Source organism: Leuciscus leuciscus (genome assembly GCF_965113295.1).
Source record: "Leuciscus leuciscus genome assembly, chromosome: 11".
NCBI lineage: Eukaryota > Metazoa > Chordata > Actinopteri > Cypriniformes > Leuciscidae > Leuciscus > Leuciscus leuciscus.
In genome coordinates this window covers 33,517,795-33,531,779 of record NC_138735.1, presented here as the reverse complement: position 1 = coordinate 33,531,779, position 13,985 = coordinate 33,517,795, and positions in this window count along the sequence as shown.

The following is a 13,985-nucleotide window of genomic DNA, read 5'->3' as shown; positions in this document are numbered from 1 at the left end:
GGGCATCAAACTTTTTCAGAGCTTCTTGAACATTATTCATCCTCGCTTCAATGTTTTCCAGCTTCCCATCTAGTCCGTCAAATCTTTTCATCACAGACTCAATAGCTCGCGTAAAGCTATTTGCATTCTCCTCCCTTGCCTTCGCGCCTCTCTTGCTCAACTTTTTGGGTTGCGGACTATTTACAGGAGTTTGGTCGTCCTCGAGATTAGCAAAAGATTGCTCCATTTCTTGGATTTCGTTTTCACTCGTTTCACTCATATCACTCAGCGCAGTGGTGCCGTAGTCATGGTCGACGATGTTAGCTTCACCAAGTTTTTCCATCTTTCCGGTAGTTAGTAATTTCGGTGCAATTAATTCTTCAAGAGTTCAATAGTTTGTACGAATAAAAGTCACTTCTGTCACAATATGGTTTGGTTGATTTTTCCTTTAAGTAAAGTTTAGACTTGAAAAACGAATTTTCCTTCGGAGCCTGCTTGAGACTAAACCGCTCACTCCGCCATCTTGATTTGTCTCCCCACGCTTCGGATCAGTGTTTCGAAACATTTGCACTTCGGGATCTGGAAAAGCTACGGAACGTCAGTTTCGCGTCAGTTATCCCTACCAATGGCGCACTGGGGTGTGTCGTAGTGACGATGTGGCGAGCACGACGAGGTCGAGGGCCGTGGGAGGACGGCGCGAGGCCGGTGGCGTGATTGATAATGAGCGACACGTGCACGACGCACCGGTCTCGCATCTCTCACGGAGGAGCGGAAGCATAAAAGGAGGAGCGACGACAGTGGTGAGCGAGAGAGGAACAGGCCTGGACTTATGTTGTGTTTTTGTTTTATTGTGACAGCAGTCGTCCGTGAGGGGCTGCTGTCTTTTACTTTCGTTTATTTATTTGTTTATTAAAATGTTTTAATGTTCGCCGGTTCCCGCCTCCTTCTTCCCGTAACATCTGAACTTCGTTACAGACGACTATGGTGACGACGCTGAAGCTGAGATAGTTCGTCCGCTTAGTGGAACGGTATGCAGTGCGCTAGTTTATGATCGAATCAGAAAAAAAATGCACGAGCGTGGTTTCTCAGAAATCGCAGATCATAACATTAAACTTATATAGCTTTTAACTCTTCAGACGAGATAATAATGAGCTGCAGGTATGAGAGCGGGTGCGTGACTGTGAGAGCGAGGCAGAGTCCAGGGTGTGTATGACAGTTATGACTCACGGATTGAAAAACACAGCCTATATTAAATAAAAAAAATAAAAAAATGTTTTGATTGACTGCGAGCTTCTCCTCCTGTCTATACGGTAATTTCCAGAGAGTCGTGTGGTTATGACGCAATCGTTAGCCTACTTTTACAAAAACTTCTTCTACGGGGCCATAACGTAAGATACAAGGTAATGGAGCCTTTTATACATTGTCGTGTTTCTTTAGAAATAAACAATGGACAAATGGAGTCTTTAAATGCCTCAGATGTAAAGTTATTCGCTGTCAAAGTGATGCCAAAATGAATGGGAGTCAATGGAATGCTAACAGTAGGTGATGGCTTGTTAGCCAGTGGCGGCTCCCGGGGGTGGTACGGTTTTCGAGCGATGGATTGACCCCCTGCTAATGACTTGGACGTCACACCGCTGTCGTCTTCTGTTTAGCTCGCCTCTGGCCCGCCTATCTCAGATAACCCGATGTGATTGGTGCAGTTCAGATAGGGCATATTTAATGAGCAACATTATTCGACACCAGAGTAACTCGCTGAGCAAATTCAACTTGTGCTCTCGCGAGAACTCAGGATTACCAGGGTATTCTGATTGTGCAAATACTGTCAAATACACACAGGGTTTACATAAACACAGTTGAAGTAATCAGTTGTGTCTGTCACTTTGTTAGAAGCGGGACAGCAGCCTATAGTATACATGGATAGTTAAAGGCAAAGTTCACCCAAAAATGCTATTATTTACTCACTCTCCATGTATCAATTTCTTTCCTCTGCTGAACACAAAATAAGATATATTGAAGAATGTGGGTAACCAAACTGTTGCAGGTTCCCATTGACTATAGAAAAAAAGAAAGAAAAAAAATATGGAAATCAAATCAATGGGGTCTATCAACTGTTTGCTTACACACATTCGTCAAAATATCTTCTTTTGTGTTCAGCAGAAGAAAGAAATTGATACATGGAGAATGAGTAAATGACAGAATTTTCATGGGTGAACTACCCCTTTAATGTTAATACATGTATTATTATCTTGTTACAGGTCCATCTGATTCTGATCTGTTCATTTTATGTCCCCATTTTATAATGAAGTATTTAATTTAATATTGTCCGTTCTGATTTTTTTTTTTATATATATATATAAGAAGATACTGTTTATCTAAAGTTATTTAGTTAATTGTTCTGCACATTTGAACGCAATTTTTTTTTTCATACCAAAAGTAGGTTTGCTGGTTTATTTTCCACATATAATATACCACTTAGTACTGTTAGACTTTGAATATTAAAGTGCAAAATAAGACCTGACCACTCTTGTGGGTCTTGTGGCGGTAGGAGGGAGACATTTGGGGGGAGAGTGTGATTTTTACCCCCAAGCATTCCAAACTGTTTGCCGGAAAAACTATTTGCTGACTTTGAACAATGTCTTTCAAATTAAAGTCTCGCACTGTAAGCCCTTTTCACACAGCACGTTGGTCCCGGGAAATTGCCAGAGTGCCTTTTTTGTCAACGCAAACACGTAGCGGTATCGATGCCGGGATGGAGACCTAGAAACAATGCCCGGAATGCCCGGAACAATGCCAATGGATCAGTCCCGGAACGTCCTGTATTAACAAAAGCCAGGAGCAATGGCGTACTTGGGTGTGTCGTAGTGACGACGCTGAAGTATGCAGTGCGCTAGTTTATGATCGAATCAGAAAAAATGCATATATATATATATATATATATGCTATAGCCCCATTAATGTAAACAATAAGGCATTTATGTGTATTTGCTTTTTTCTTTTGCTTTTAACTCTTCAGACGAGATAATAATGAGCTGCAGGTTTGAGAGCGGGTGCGTAACTGTGAGAGCGAGGCAGAGCAGGGTGTGTATTACAGTTGTGACTCACGGATTGAAAAACATAGCCTATATTAAATAAAAAAATTAAAAATTATGTTTTATAATAAAGGTTTTGAATTATATAAAAAAAATCTGCTCAAATCTTATTAAGGTGTTGACAGGCAGGTGGACAGAAAGGGCAAGTATAATTAGGTGCTGAATTAATCGCATCAATTCAGCCCTGTACTAGTACCTACAAATTTAAGCTGTGTAACTAGTTAAAGGTACAATATGTAACTTTTTTGCTTTAAAAATAGCAAAAATCACTATATCTATGTTATATATATATTTTTTTTGTTGTTGTTGTGTACTTACATTATCCCGACTGTTTCCAACAACTTTCAAACCAGGAGAAATTTGTAATTTAATTCGAAGACACGTACCGTTTCTTTATTTCCGTTTTGTCGCCGTCAATGGCGTCATATCCATGTTCTCCCTGGTTTGCGCTCGTACTGCCATAGCAACCAGAGCCCTCTGATAGTAACCAAGGCGACAGACGTGGACCACTGTGTAGTTCGCAATGTCTATTTGCACGCTGTTGTTGTTCGTTCAAACATTATGGACCATGGCAAGCAGACTTTGGATAAAAAAGAGAACTAAAATGAGAATCAATATCAGCGCGGCGTTTTCGAGATGCCTAGAGCTTCTCCGACGTCCGAGACTTCGACCGCTCCTACATGTACTTTATTAAACAGGTGAGCACATTTACATAAAATGAATCAATGTTATATAGTTCAACAATGATGAAATGTTAGAATATGCTCTGTATGTTATTCTAATGTTGATCTAGCTTACTGCTAGTCTCATACAGACAAACTAACACAGAATAACATACATTTCAACACATTTAAATGCAGTTTAGTGTGATAGTGTAATGTTAGACCAAGTAAAACAGCGCTGCGTTACCTCACAAGTTTAATTTGTCTAATAAACTGACCTGTGAGTAGTAATTCTGTACTTGCGTGTAGCTCGGTAGAATGAAATGTCCATATTCCTTTTATATCCGCGGGACTCGCGTCGCGTGTGGAGCTGATAGCTGTCTCTTAGCAATCCCGAACTGCTTCATATCACAGTCATGATAAAAACATCGATGTATTCACTCATCCATAAACATTATTAGATCGGTTGGCTTGACGTTGACGACAAGATCCATAATTCTTAGCAAATGTTGAGTCATCAAACTACGCCTTTGTTATTGTAAGTGGTTAGCGACCCTAGCGGCGAAAAAAAATACATAGTGTACGTTTAATTCAAACTCTAGATATGTAGATGCACATGAAGTACACTTAAGTACAATACTGATACGTATTGCAGAACTTGGTGTGTAATCAGATTGCCAATACATTTTTGATTTTAAGCCATTGTGCTAACGATTAACAAAACCACATATGAACCCGAACCACATAAACAGGGGCGTTTCTAGGTTTTAAAAACTTCAGAGGCTGAGCCCGAAACAGGGCTGGGGTGGGTAATAAGATAACATGATTCGATACAGAGAATAATGTATATTGTAGGCCTATATGCAGGGGTCAGACTGGTTCAAAAATTCAGCCCTGGCACTGTAGCTACACCAGCCTACATTATCCCACAGACACGCGCATTCAAATGTGAGGTAGTCAGGGGGGTTCGGGGGCTCCACCAAGAAAATTTGGATTTCTCTGACCTACATGTGCATTTTAAGGTGTTTGAAGGCCAAAAAAATTGGATAACAATAGCTTTAAAAGCATGTCAGTGGGCAGTAGCATACATTATTTGTCAAGCAGATAACAGATTCTTAAACATGAGAATGAGGATAAATGTTGAAATGAATGATCCACACTACAAAATGGAAATGCAGAATGTTTCTGCTTATTGTGGACAATACACAATCACATATTCCAAACAGGAATGGCCTTAAATGAGAAATCTTTCAAGAACTATTTTGCATAGATGTTACATTTCAATCAAACACTAGTACAATCTTTTTGTGTCCAGAGCCAAATGAACAATTTATATATTAGCATTAAAGATTGGTTTCAGCAACTTGTTTCTTTCTTGAGTTAATAAATGTTTTTGGCACTAAATCAATTAAAGTTAAATTGTTCACTCATAAAGACAGTCACTTGTCGCCACCTACTGGCTTAATGATGTTGCGCAAACACAGACAAGCGGAGTGATGCAAACGGTGAAAAGGCTGATACTGGTGAAATATTCAAACACATTCGAGGACCATACAAATAAATATTAGTGGTGGGCCGTTATCGGCGTTAACGTTCTGCGTTAACGTGAGACTCTTATCAGGCGATAAAAGAAATATCGCCGTTAATCTATTCTCAAAGTTGGGTTTGGAGCTGGGTCTATACTACGCAAGCTATGATGACTTTCACCTTGATATTTTAGCGCGGATCTATACCTAGCCGAATTGCACTGTAGGGGGCGAGAACGAGTCTTCTAACCTGTGTGTATGCCTACTGTGAAATTACCACATCAAACGTGACGTGCTAACATGGATGCTGCTATGATGCTGCTATGATGATGCTATGCTGCTATGGTCCACTGCTATGCTGCTTTGACTCAGCTGTCCATGCCATCCTCAATCTGTCGGTGGATCTCCAGCTTCCTGACGGACCGGCAGCAGCGAGTGAGACTGGGGAAGCTCACATCCAGGACCCTCACCATCAGCACTGGCGCCCCCCAAGGGTGCGTTCTCTCCCCACTGCTCTTCTCCCTGTACACTAATGACTGCACTTCTAAAGACCCCTCTGTCAAGCTCCTGAAATTTGCAGACGACACCACCGTCATCGGTCTCATCCAAAATGGTGACGAGTCTGCTTACAGACTGGGGGTTGAACAGCTGGCTGTCTGGTGCAGCTATAACAACCTTGAGCTGAACACGCTCAAAACAGTGGAGATGATTGTGGACTTCAGGAGAAAATCCCCAGCACTCCCCCCTCTCACCATCATGAACAGAACTGTGGAAGCAGTGGAGTCATTCAGGTTCCTGGGCTCTACCATCTCTCAGGACATGAAGTGGGCAAATCACATTGACTCCATTGTGAAAAAGGCCCAGCAGAGACTGTACTTCCTTCGCCAGCTGAAGAAGTTCAATCTGCCACAGGAGCTGCTGATCCAGTTCTACTCAGCCGTCATTGAGTCTGTTTTAAGACTCAACGAGGATTCTCGTTGATTTCGCTGATCGATTGCTCCTGTCTGCCTCGTTGCCTTGCCTGCTGTGAGTGTGTTTGTTTGCTTCGGTGCTGTAAGCTCCGTCTTAGCCTTGTATTTCTTTGTTTTGAACCATCATTTACTACCATTTCTAGTTGTTTATACTACTACATTTTACCCAACATCTCAGATTAAACTGACATCGCTAGCTTTTGTTATTAGTACTACTAGCACAAAACGCTAGTAATTCGCTAGCCTGTTAACGCGCCACCCGTGCGCTCAGGTATTTTTATTTATTTATTTTTCTCTCGCGCGCCCGCGCCTTTGAGTTCATAAAAGCTCAGGTGAGTAAGAATCACTCAACAAACACGGTGAGTAATGTCTTGTCCTGTTATTGTCACCTGCACTTCATGTCACATGTTTAGCATAGCCTTCTCTGTCGACAATATAGGATTTATATGTGATAAATGTAAGGAGACAGTTAGGTTGACAGAGAAGATTTCAGAATTAGAAACACGCATCCAAACTTTAATTGAGGATAGTAAGAGTGCTAGAGCTTCAGATGTTTTGGATGTGCATAGCATAGTGAACACTTTACATGAGTCGGTTCCGGCTGAAGTAGAGCCTGTGCAGCCGGGCAAATGGGTGACAGTGAGGGATCGCTCTAGTCGCGGATCTAAAAACCACTCTTCCGTTCCGATTACCATAACAAATCGATTTGCCCCGCTCAGTGAAACACCCACTGAGAATGATTGTGCCCTAGTTATTGGCGATTCTATTACACGGAACGTGAAAATAGAGACACCAACCACCATAGTCACATGTTTGCCGGGAGCCAGAGCGCCTGACATCAAAGCAAATTTAAAAGTGCTGGCTAATGCTAATCGTAAATTCTCTAAGATCATTATTCATGTCGGCACTAATGATGTTCGACTCCGCCAGTCGGAGATCACCAAAATTAATATTAAAGAGGTGTGTGAACTTGCAAGTACGATGTCAAGGACTGTAATTTGCTCTGGCCCCCTTCCTGTTCGCAGGAGTGATGAGATAGTTAGTAGATTGTGTTCGCTTAACGGTTGGTTGTCTCGGTGGTGTCCGCAACATAATATAGAATTCATAGACAATTGGAAAAGCTTTTGGGGCAAACCTGACCTGTTGAAAAGAGATGGTATTCATCCCTCCTGGGATGGTGCTGCTCTTCTCTCTAGTAATATGGCTCATAGTCTTAGAGCTCAAACATGACAATCTGGGGCTCAGGTCAGGAAGCAGACAGACTGGCTAAACCGACCGTCTGCTAGCGGCCTCGCGTCACCCAGGTCAGATAAATCACATCACATAGAGCCTCTTTCACCTAGCTATCATCATATAGAGACTGTGTCTGTTCCCCGAATTTGGAAATCCAAAAAACGTTTTAACCCATCTAAGGTTAAAAATTTAATTGATGTTCAACAAATAAAAAACAGCTATAATACAGATGAGCAAATGCTAAAGCTTGGGTTGCTGAATATTCGATCGCTTACTTCAAAAGCACTCATTGTTAATGATATGATTTCAGATAATAACCTAGATGTGCTGTGTTTGACAGAAACCTGGCTAAAACCAAACGATTACATTACTTTAAATGAATCAACCCCGCAAGATTACTGTTATAAACATGAGCCTCGTCTGAAATGCAAAGGAGGAGGTGTTGCTGTAATTTATAGTAATAGCTTCAAAACCACTAAGAAATCAAGTTTTAAATATAATTCTTTTGAAGCATTGGTGCTTAATGTAAAAATATATAGTGTAAACGATAAATCACGTTTGAGATTTGTGCTGGCTACTGTATACAGGCCACCAGGGCACCATACAGACTTTATCAAAGAATTTGCTGACTTTCTATCAGAATTAATATTGACTGCAGATAAAGTACTAATTGTTGGTGATTTTAATATACACATCGATAATGAAAAAGATGCATTGGGATTGGCATTTAAAGACATTGTAAATTCAATTGGAGTTAGACAACACGTGTCAGGACCTACTCATCGTCGTAATCATACTCTAGATCTAATATTATCACACGGAATAAATGTTGATGCCGTTGAAATTCTGCAGCAGAGCGATGACATCTCAGATCATTATCTAGTCTCGTGTAAATTACATTTAGCCAAGGCTTCAAAGCCGACTCCGTGTTTCAAATATGTGAGACCTATCACTTCTGCTACTAAAGATTGCTTTATTAATAATCTTCCTGATCAGTTTCATCATCTCAGCATCCCGGATAGCTTAGAAGAACTTGATATTGCAACAGAAACTTTTAACTCTCTCTTTTCCAGCACTTTAGACACAGTTGCTCCGTTGCGCTTAAAGAAGATTAAAGAAAATAGTCCAACGCCGTGGTACAACGAGCACACTCGGGCCCTTAAGAGAGCAGCCAGAAAAATGGAGCGCAACTGGAAGAAAACGAAACTAGAGGTATTTCGCATTTCATGGAAAGAGAGCTCGATTACTTACAGAGAGGCTTTAAAAGCTGCTAGATCTGCTTATTTTTCAACCCTATTAGAAGAAAATAAACATAATCCTAGGTATTTATTTGAAACGGTGGCTAAACTAACGAAAAATAAATCTTCAAGCCCAGAAGTTTCCAAGCAACACAGCAGTAATGACTTTATGAACTTCTTCACTTATAAGATTGATAATATCAGGGACAAAATTATAACTATGCAACCGTCTACTACAGTATCGCATCAGGCAGTGCATTGTAGCCTCCCTGAGGAAAAATTTGATTCGTTCGTTGCTATAGGAGAGGAAGAATTTACTAAACTCATTAAATCATCTAAATCGACAACATGTATGTTAGACCCTATACCGACTAAGCTACTGAAAGAGATGCTTCCAGAGGTCATAGATCCTCTTCTTAATATCATTAATTCATCTTTGTCTCTAGGATACGTACCAAAAAACTTTAAGCTGGCTATGATTAAACCGCTTGTTAAAAAAACGCAACTTGATCCTACAGAATTAGTCAATTACAGGCCGATCTCTAATCTACCTTTTCTGTCAAAGATATTAGAAAAGGCAGTATCCTCACAACTGTGTTCCTTTCTTGAAAGAAATGATATCTGCGAGGATTTCCAGTCAGGATTTAGACCTTACCATAGTACCGAGACTGCTCTCGTTAGAGTCACAAATGATTTGCTCTTATCATCCGATCGTGGTTGTATCTCGCTATTAGTGTTACTCGATCTTAGTGCTGCATTTGACACCATTGACCACAACGTTCTTTTAAATAGATTAGAACATTATGTTGGCATTACGGGAAATGCACTAGCATGGTTTAAATCATACTTATCTGACCGTTATCAGTTTGTAGCAGTAAATGATGAGATGTCTCATCGATCACAAGTTCAGTATGGCGTACCACAAGGCTCAGTACTAGGACCGCTGCTGTTCACTCTGTACATGCTACCCTTAGGAGATATCATTAGGAAACATGGAATTAGTTTTCACTGTTATGCTGATGATACTCAGCTGTATATTTCTTCAAAACCTAACGAAACTAATCAATTCACAAAATTAACGGAATGCATAGCAGATATAAAAAATTGGATGACTCGTAATTTCCTACTTCTAAATTCTGAAAAAACAGAGTTTCTAATTATTGGACAAAAAACGTCCTCACGTAATAACCTAGAATACTGTCTAACACTCGATGGCTGCTCTGTTAAGTCTTCGTCGTCGGTTAGGAACCTGGGTGTGCTCTTTGATACCAATCTTTCATTTGAAAGTCACGTGTCTAGTATCTGTAAAACTGCATTTTTCCATCTTAAAAATATATCTAAATTACGCTATATGCTCTCATTGACAAATGCGGAACAATTAGTTCATGCGTTCATGACCTCAAGGCTAGATTATTGTAATGCTCTACTGGGTGGTTGCCCTGCACGTTTAATAAACAAACTACAGCTGGTTCAAAACGCAGCAGCTCGAGTTCTTACCAGAACCAGGAAGTATGACCATATTAGCCCAGTTCTGTCAAAACTGCATTGGCTCCCTATTAAACATCGCATAAATTTTAAAATATTGCTGATTACTTACAAAGCACTAAATGGTTTAGCTCCGCAGTACTTGAGCGAGCTCTTAACGCATTATAGTCCTTCACGTCTATTGCGATCTCAAAATTCCGGCCAGTTGATAATACCTAGAATATCAAAATCGACTGCTGGCGGTAGATCCTTTTCCTATTTAGCACCAAAACTCTGGAACAGTCTTCCTACCATTGTCAGGGAAGCAGACACACTCTGTCAGTTCAAAGCCAGATTAAAGACACATCTCTTTGACCTAGCATTCACATAATACATTATAGACTTCTATAATTTAATGTTAGGCTGCATAGATTAGGTCAGCCGGAACCGGGAACACTTCCCATAAATCCTGATGTACTCGTTACATCATGAGAAGAATGGCATCTACGCTAATTTTAGTGTCTGTGTTTATCCCGAGGTTTTCCTGCAGCCTGCCGGATCCGGGCCGTATCCAGATCTGACGATGGACCTTCGCCTGGACCCGATGACAACGCAGTGCTGAAGTTTCAACTAGTCTGTCCCTATGGAGGATCCCTCTACCACTCTACAGATAAGGCGTTGTCGGGAAAATTCGTTTCGCGTTCCTACCCCTAAGCGACAAAATAAAATAAAATTCTTTATCAAAATTTATAAGGAAAGACAAGTACTTTTACTTTGGCTTTTAGGCTTGGCTTGTAGGGAAAATCCAAACCTGCGTAATTTCAAATGCACATAACTATAGAACCCATTCTAAATGCGCATGTGAACGCCATCAGCGTTTCTCACAGGTTCGCGTTTAAAGTCTGTGTAGAGGGAATGGTGTCGTCTTAGCGGCCCCTAATTTAAAAACAAATGATCGTTGCGACGGAAGCAAATCAATCAAAACTAACTTTAGATGGAAAATAACTTAACTCTGCTATAAAGCCAAAACAATCTCTGTTACCTTAAATTATACGCTTATCTCTGTGAAGCTGCTTTGAAACAATCTACGTTGTTAAAAGCGCTATATAAATGAAGATGACTTGACTTGACTTGACTTAAGCACTTCCATCACTGTCTGGTTTGGTTCAGCTACCAAATCGGACATCAGGAGACTACAACGGACAGTCCGGACTGCAGAGAGGATTATTGGTGCCCCCCTGCCAGCCCTCCAGGACCTGTACTCTTCCAGAGTGAGGAAGAGAGCAGGTAAAATCATCACAGACTCCACTCACCCTGGTCACCCCCTGTTTGAACTGTTACCGTCAGGACGGCGACACAGATCACTGGCCACAAGAACATCCAGGCACAGGAACAGTTTCTTTCCACAGGCCATTTCCCTTCTGAACACTTAACATGCCCCCCAAGGCATATGTCTGTAAGTGCAATACTCCCACTGTCTAGTGCAATATTCTCTAACTCAGGTGATATTTATATTTATATTATTCATACTACTCAAAATACTGTAAATATGTTCATAATCTGTAAATGTTTATTCGGACTAAACCCAACTGTGACCCTACTTTTTTACTTTTATACTATTAAAATTTTTTTTTAGATATTTTATTCTTAGAATTTGTATTACCATGTTTCTTGTTGTATTTGTATTTGTATTTTTATATGTGCACTGGAAGCTTCAGTACCAAGACAAATTCCTTGTGGGTGCAAGCACACTTGGCAATAAAGCTCTTTCTGATTCTGATTCTGATTCTGATTCTGAAGCCGCCGGGTTTGCTTCAGGGAAAATTTATTTTTAAGAAGCTTCCCAATGGAAACCTCGACAAGACTAAGGTTGTTTGCACCTTGTGCAATGCGGAATTAGTTTACTGTAGTTCTTCCAGTCTCAAGTACCACCTAAACGCAAAGCATCCCTTAGCTAGTGCGGAAGATGGCGGGCCAAGCACTGATGTAGCGCAGGGGAAGAGTCGTCGTCAAACTACTATGTTTGAGTGCAACCGAGGCAAGCCCGTCAGCACAGCTCTATCAGCCAAGCTAACTAATCTCCTCGCTCAGTGGATTGCCACCAGCTGCCGGCCCATCAGCGTGGTTGAAGATGATGGGCTCGAGCTTGTTCTCCACAAACTACCTGCGAGGCGAACTATCATGAGGTCTGTAAAACAGTTCATCATGACCTCTTATGTAGGCCTACAGTTCAAAATTCATGTTTAACTGAATAAACAGTTAGTAAACACAAGTACATCTTATTGAACATGATTTATTTTCATCACCAATATCATCACCATAGTCATTATTTGGATAGCACACATATACTGAATGCCTTCGGCAGAATTCAAATGAGCCATTTTAATCTATATTAATCTATATTAATTCCAAGATTGCAGTGAGATTAATCTATATAAAAAAAAAATGAATCTATGCCCACTATACATTTCATATATATATATATTTATACTTGGGAATTTTGCTCATAGTTTCTGTAATTAGCTAAGAACATCTGTGTTAAATAGGAATACATTGTAATAATGTTAATCAAGCTGACTAAATCACACGACTGCGCAGAAGTTCACACTCACAATAAAAATACAATATAATTTAAAACAAAGACAAGCTCATTATACAAAGGAAATAATATTACAGATCTAGACAAATTGGGTTGCTTATAGTTAAAAGAAGTCATGAATGATCATTTAGGATAGATGTATTTTTCACATTTTTGGTCACAAAATATATATTTTTTATGACCCAAGTCAGATTTGAAGACTTTGCAATATTGATAAATGAGTAGGGCTACGTCAAAATGTGTAACATTTATGTAGCCTACAAAGGAATACAAAAGCCCCGACATTGAGATTTGACGCAGCTTTAATCTCCCGTTTGGTTAATTGACTTAATTGACGACAGAACACGACGTTACATGCTCATAGTTTCTTTTGCATGATACAGGGTGCACTGCATTTGCGCGTGATATTGAAGAGTTGCGCGCCGCGAGTACATGGCTGACACGACAGGAAAGTTTGTTTTTCTGAGTTTTACTCTTGAGTTTTTCATCTCATCTGACAAAGGACTATGCGGCGGTGCTGACTGCGTTATTTTCATTTAATTTTGAATTGCTGTGAGATTGTTTGCTGTTGCGCTCAAATCCTGGAGGTATTCTAGGATAGGCTGAAATCACTCACGTGGTGCGGCAGATTTCAACAATCACCAGTCAGAGACAGCAGCAAAGGCAAAGCACAATGAAATAAGGCAACTTATGATTTCGGGGGTCAACTTTTCAAAATACATTCAGGGCTACACTCAAAACATTCGGGCCTGAAGCCCCGGTAAAATCGGCTGACGGCGCGTCTGCACATAAACTTCCATGACTCAAGCGGCCCCCAAAAACGGAAGTTAAATTTCAGTTTCTTTGGAAGTCATTCTCTCTGAGGGCCATGGGCGGCGCTAGGGAGAGGCTAGCAGGTGCTTCAGCACCCCCAAGAAAGACCAAAGCACCCTGATAGCACCCCCAAAAATAATTTCTGGAAGCAATTATATTCAGGCTGTATTCTATGGAAGCCCTGAACTGAATTTTGAAGAAACAAAAAAAAAACTTATCTTGTTATTTCGAGATATTAAGTCATTATTTCAACATAATATCTTGTTATTTCGACATAAGAAGTCGTTATTTTGACATAATATATGTTATTTCGATATAAGTCGTTATTTTAACATAAGTCGTTATTTCGACATACTGGAGCGCATCTCATCCTAACTTAACCGAAACTCAGTGTATGCCTCACACAGACATG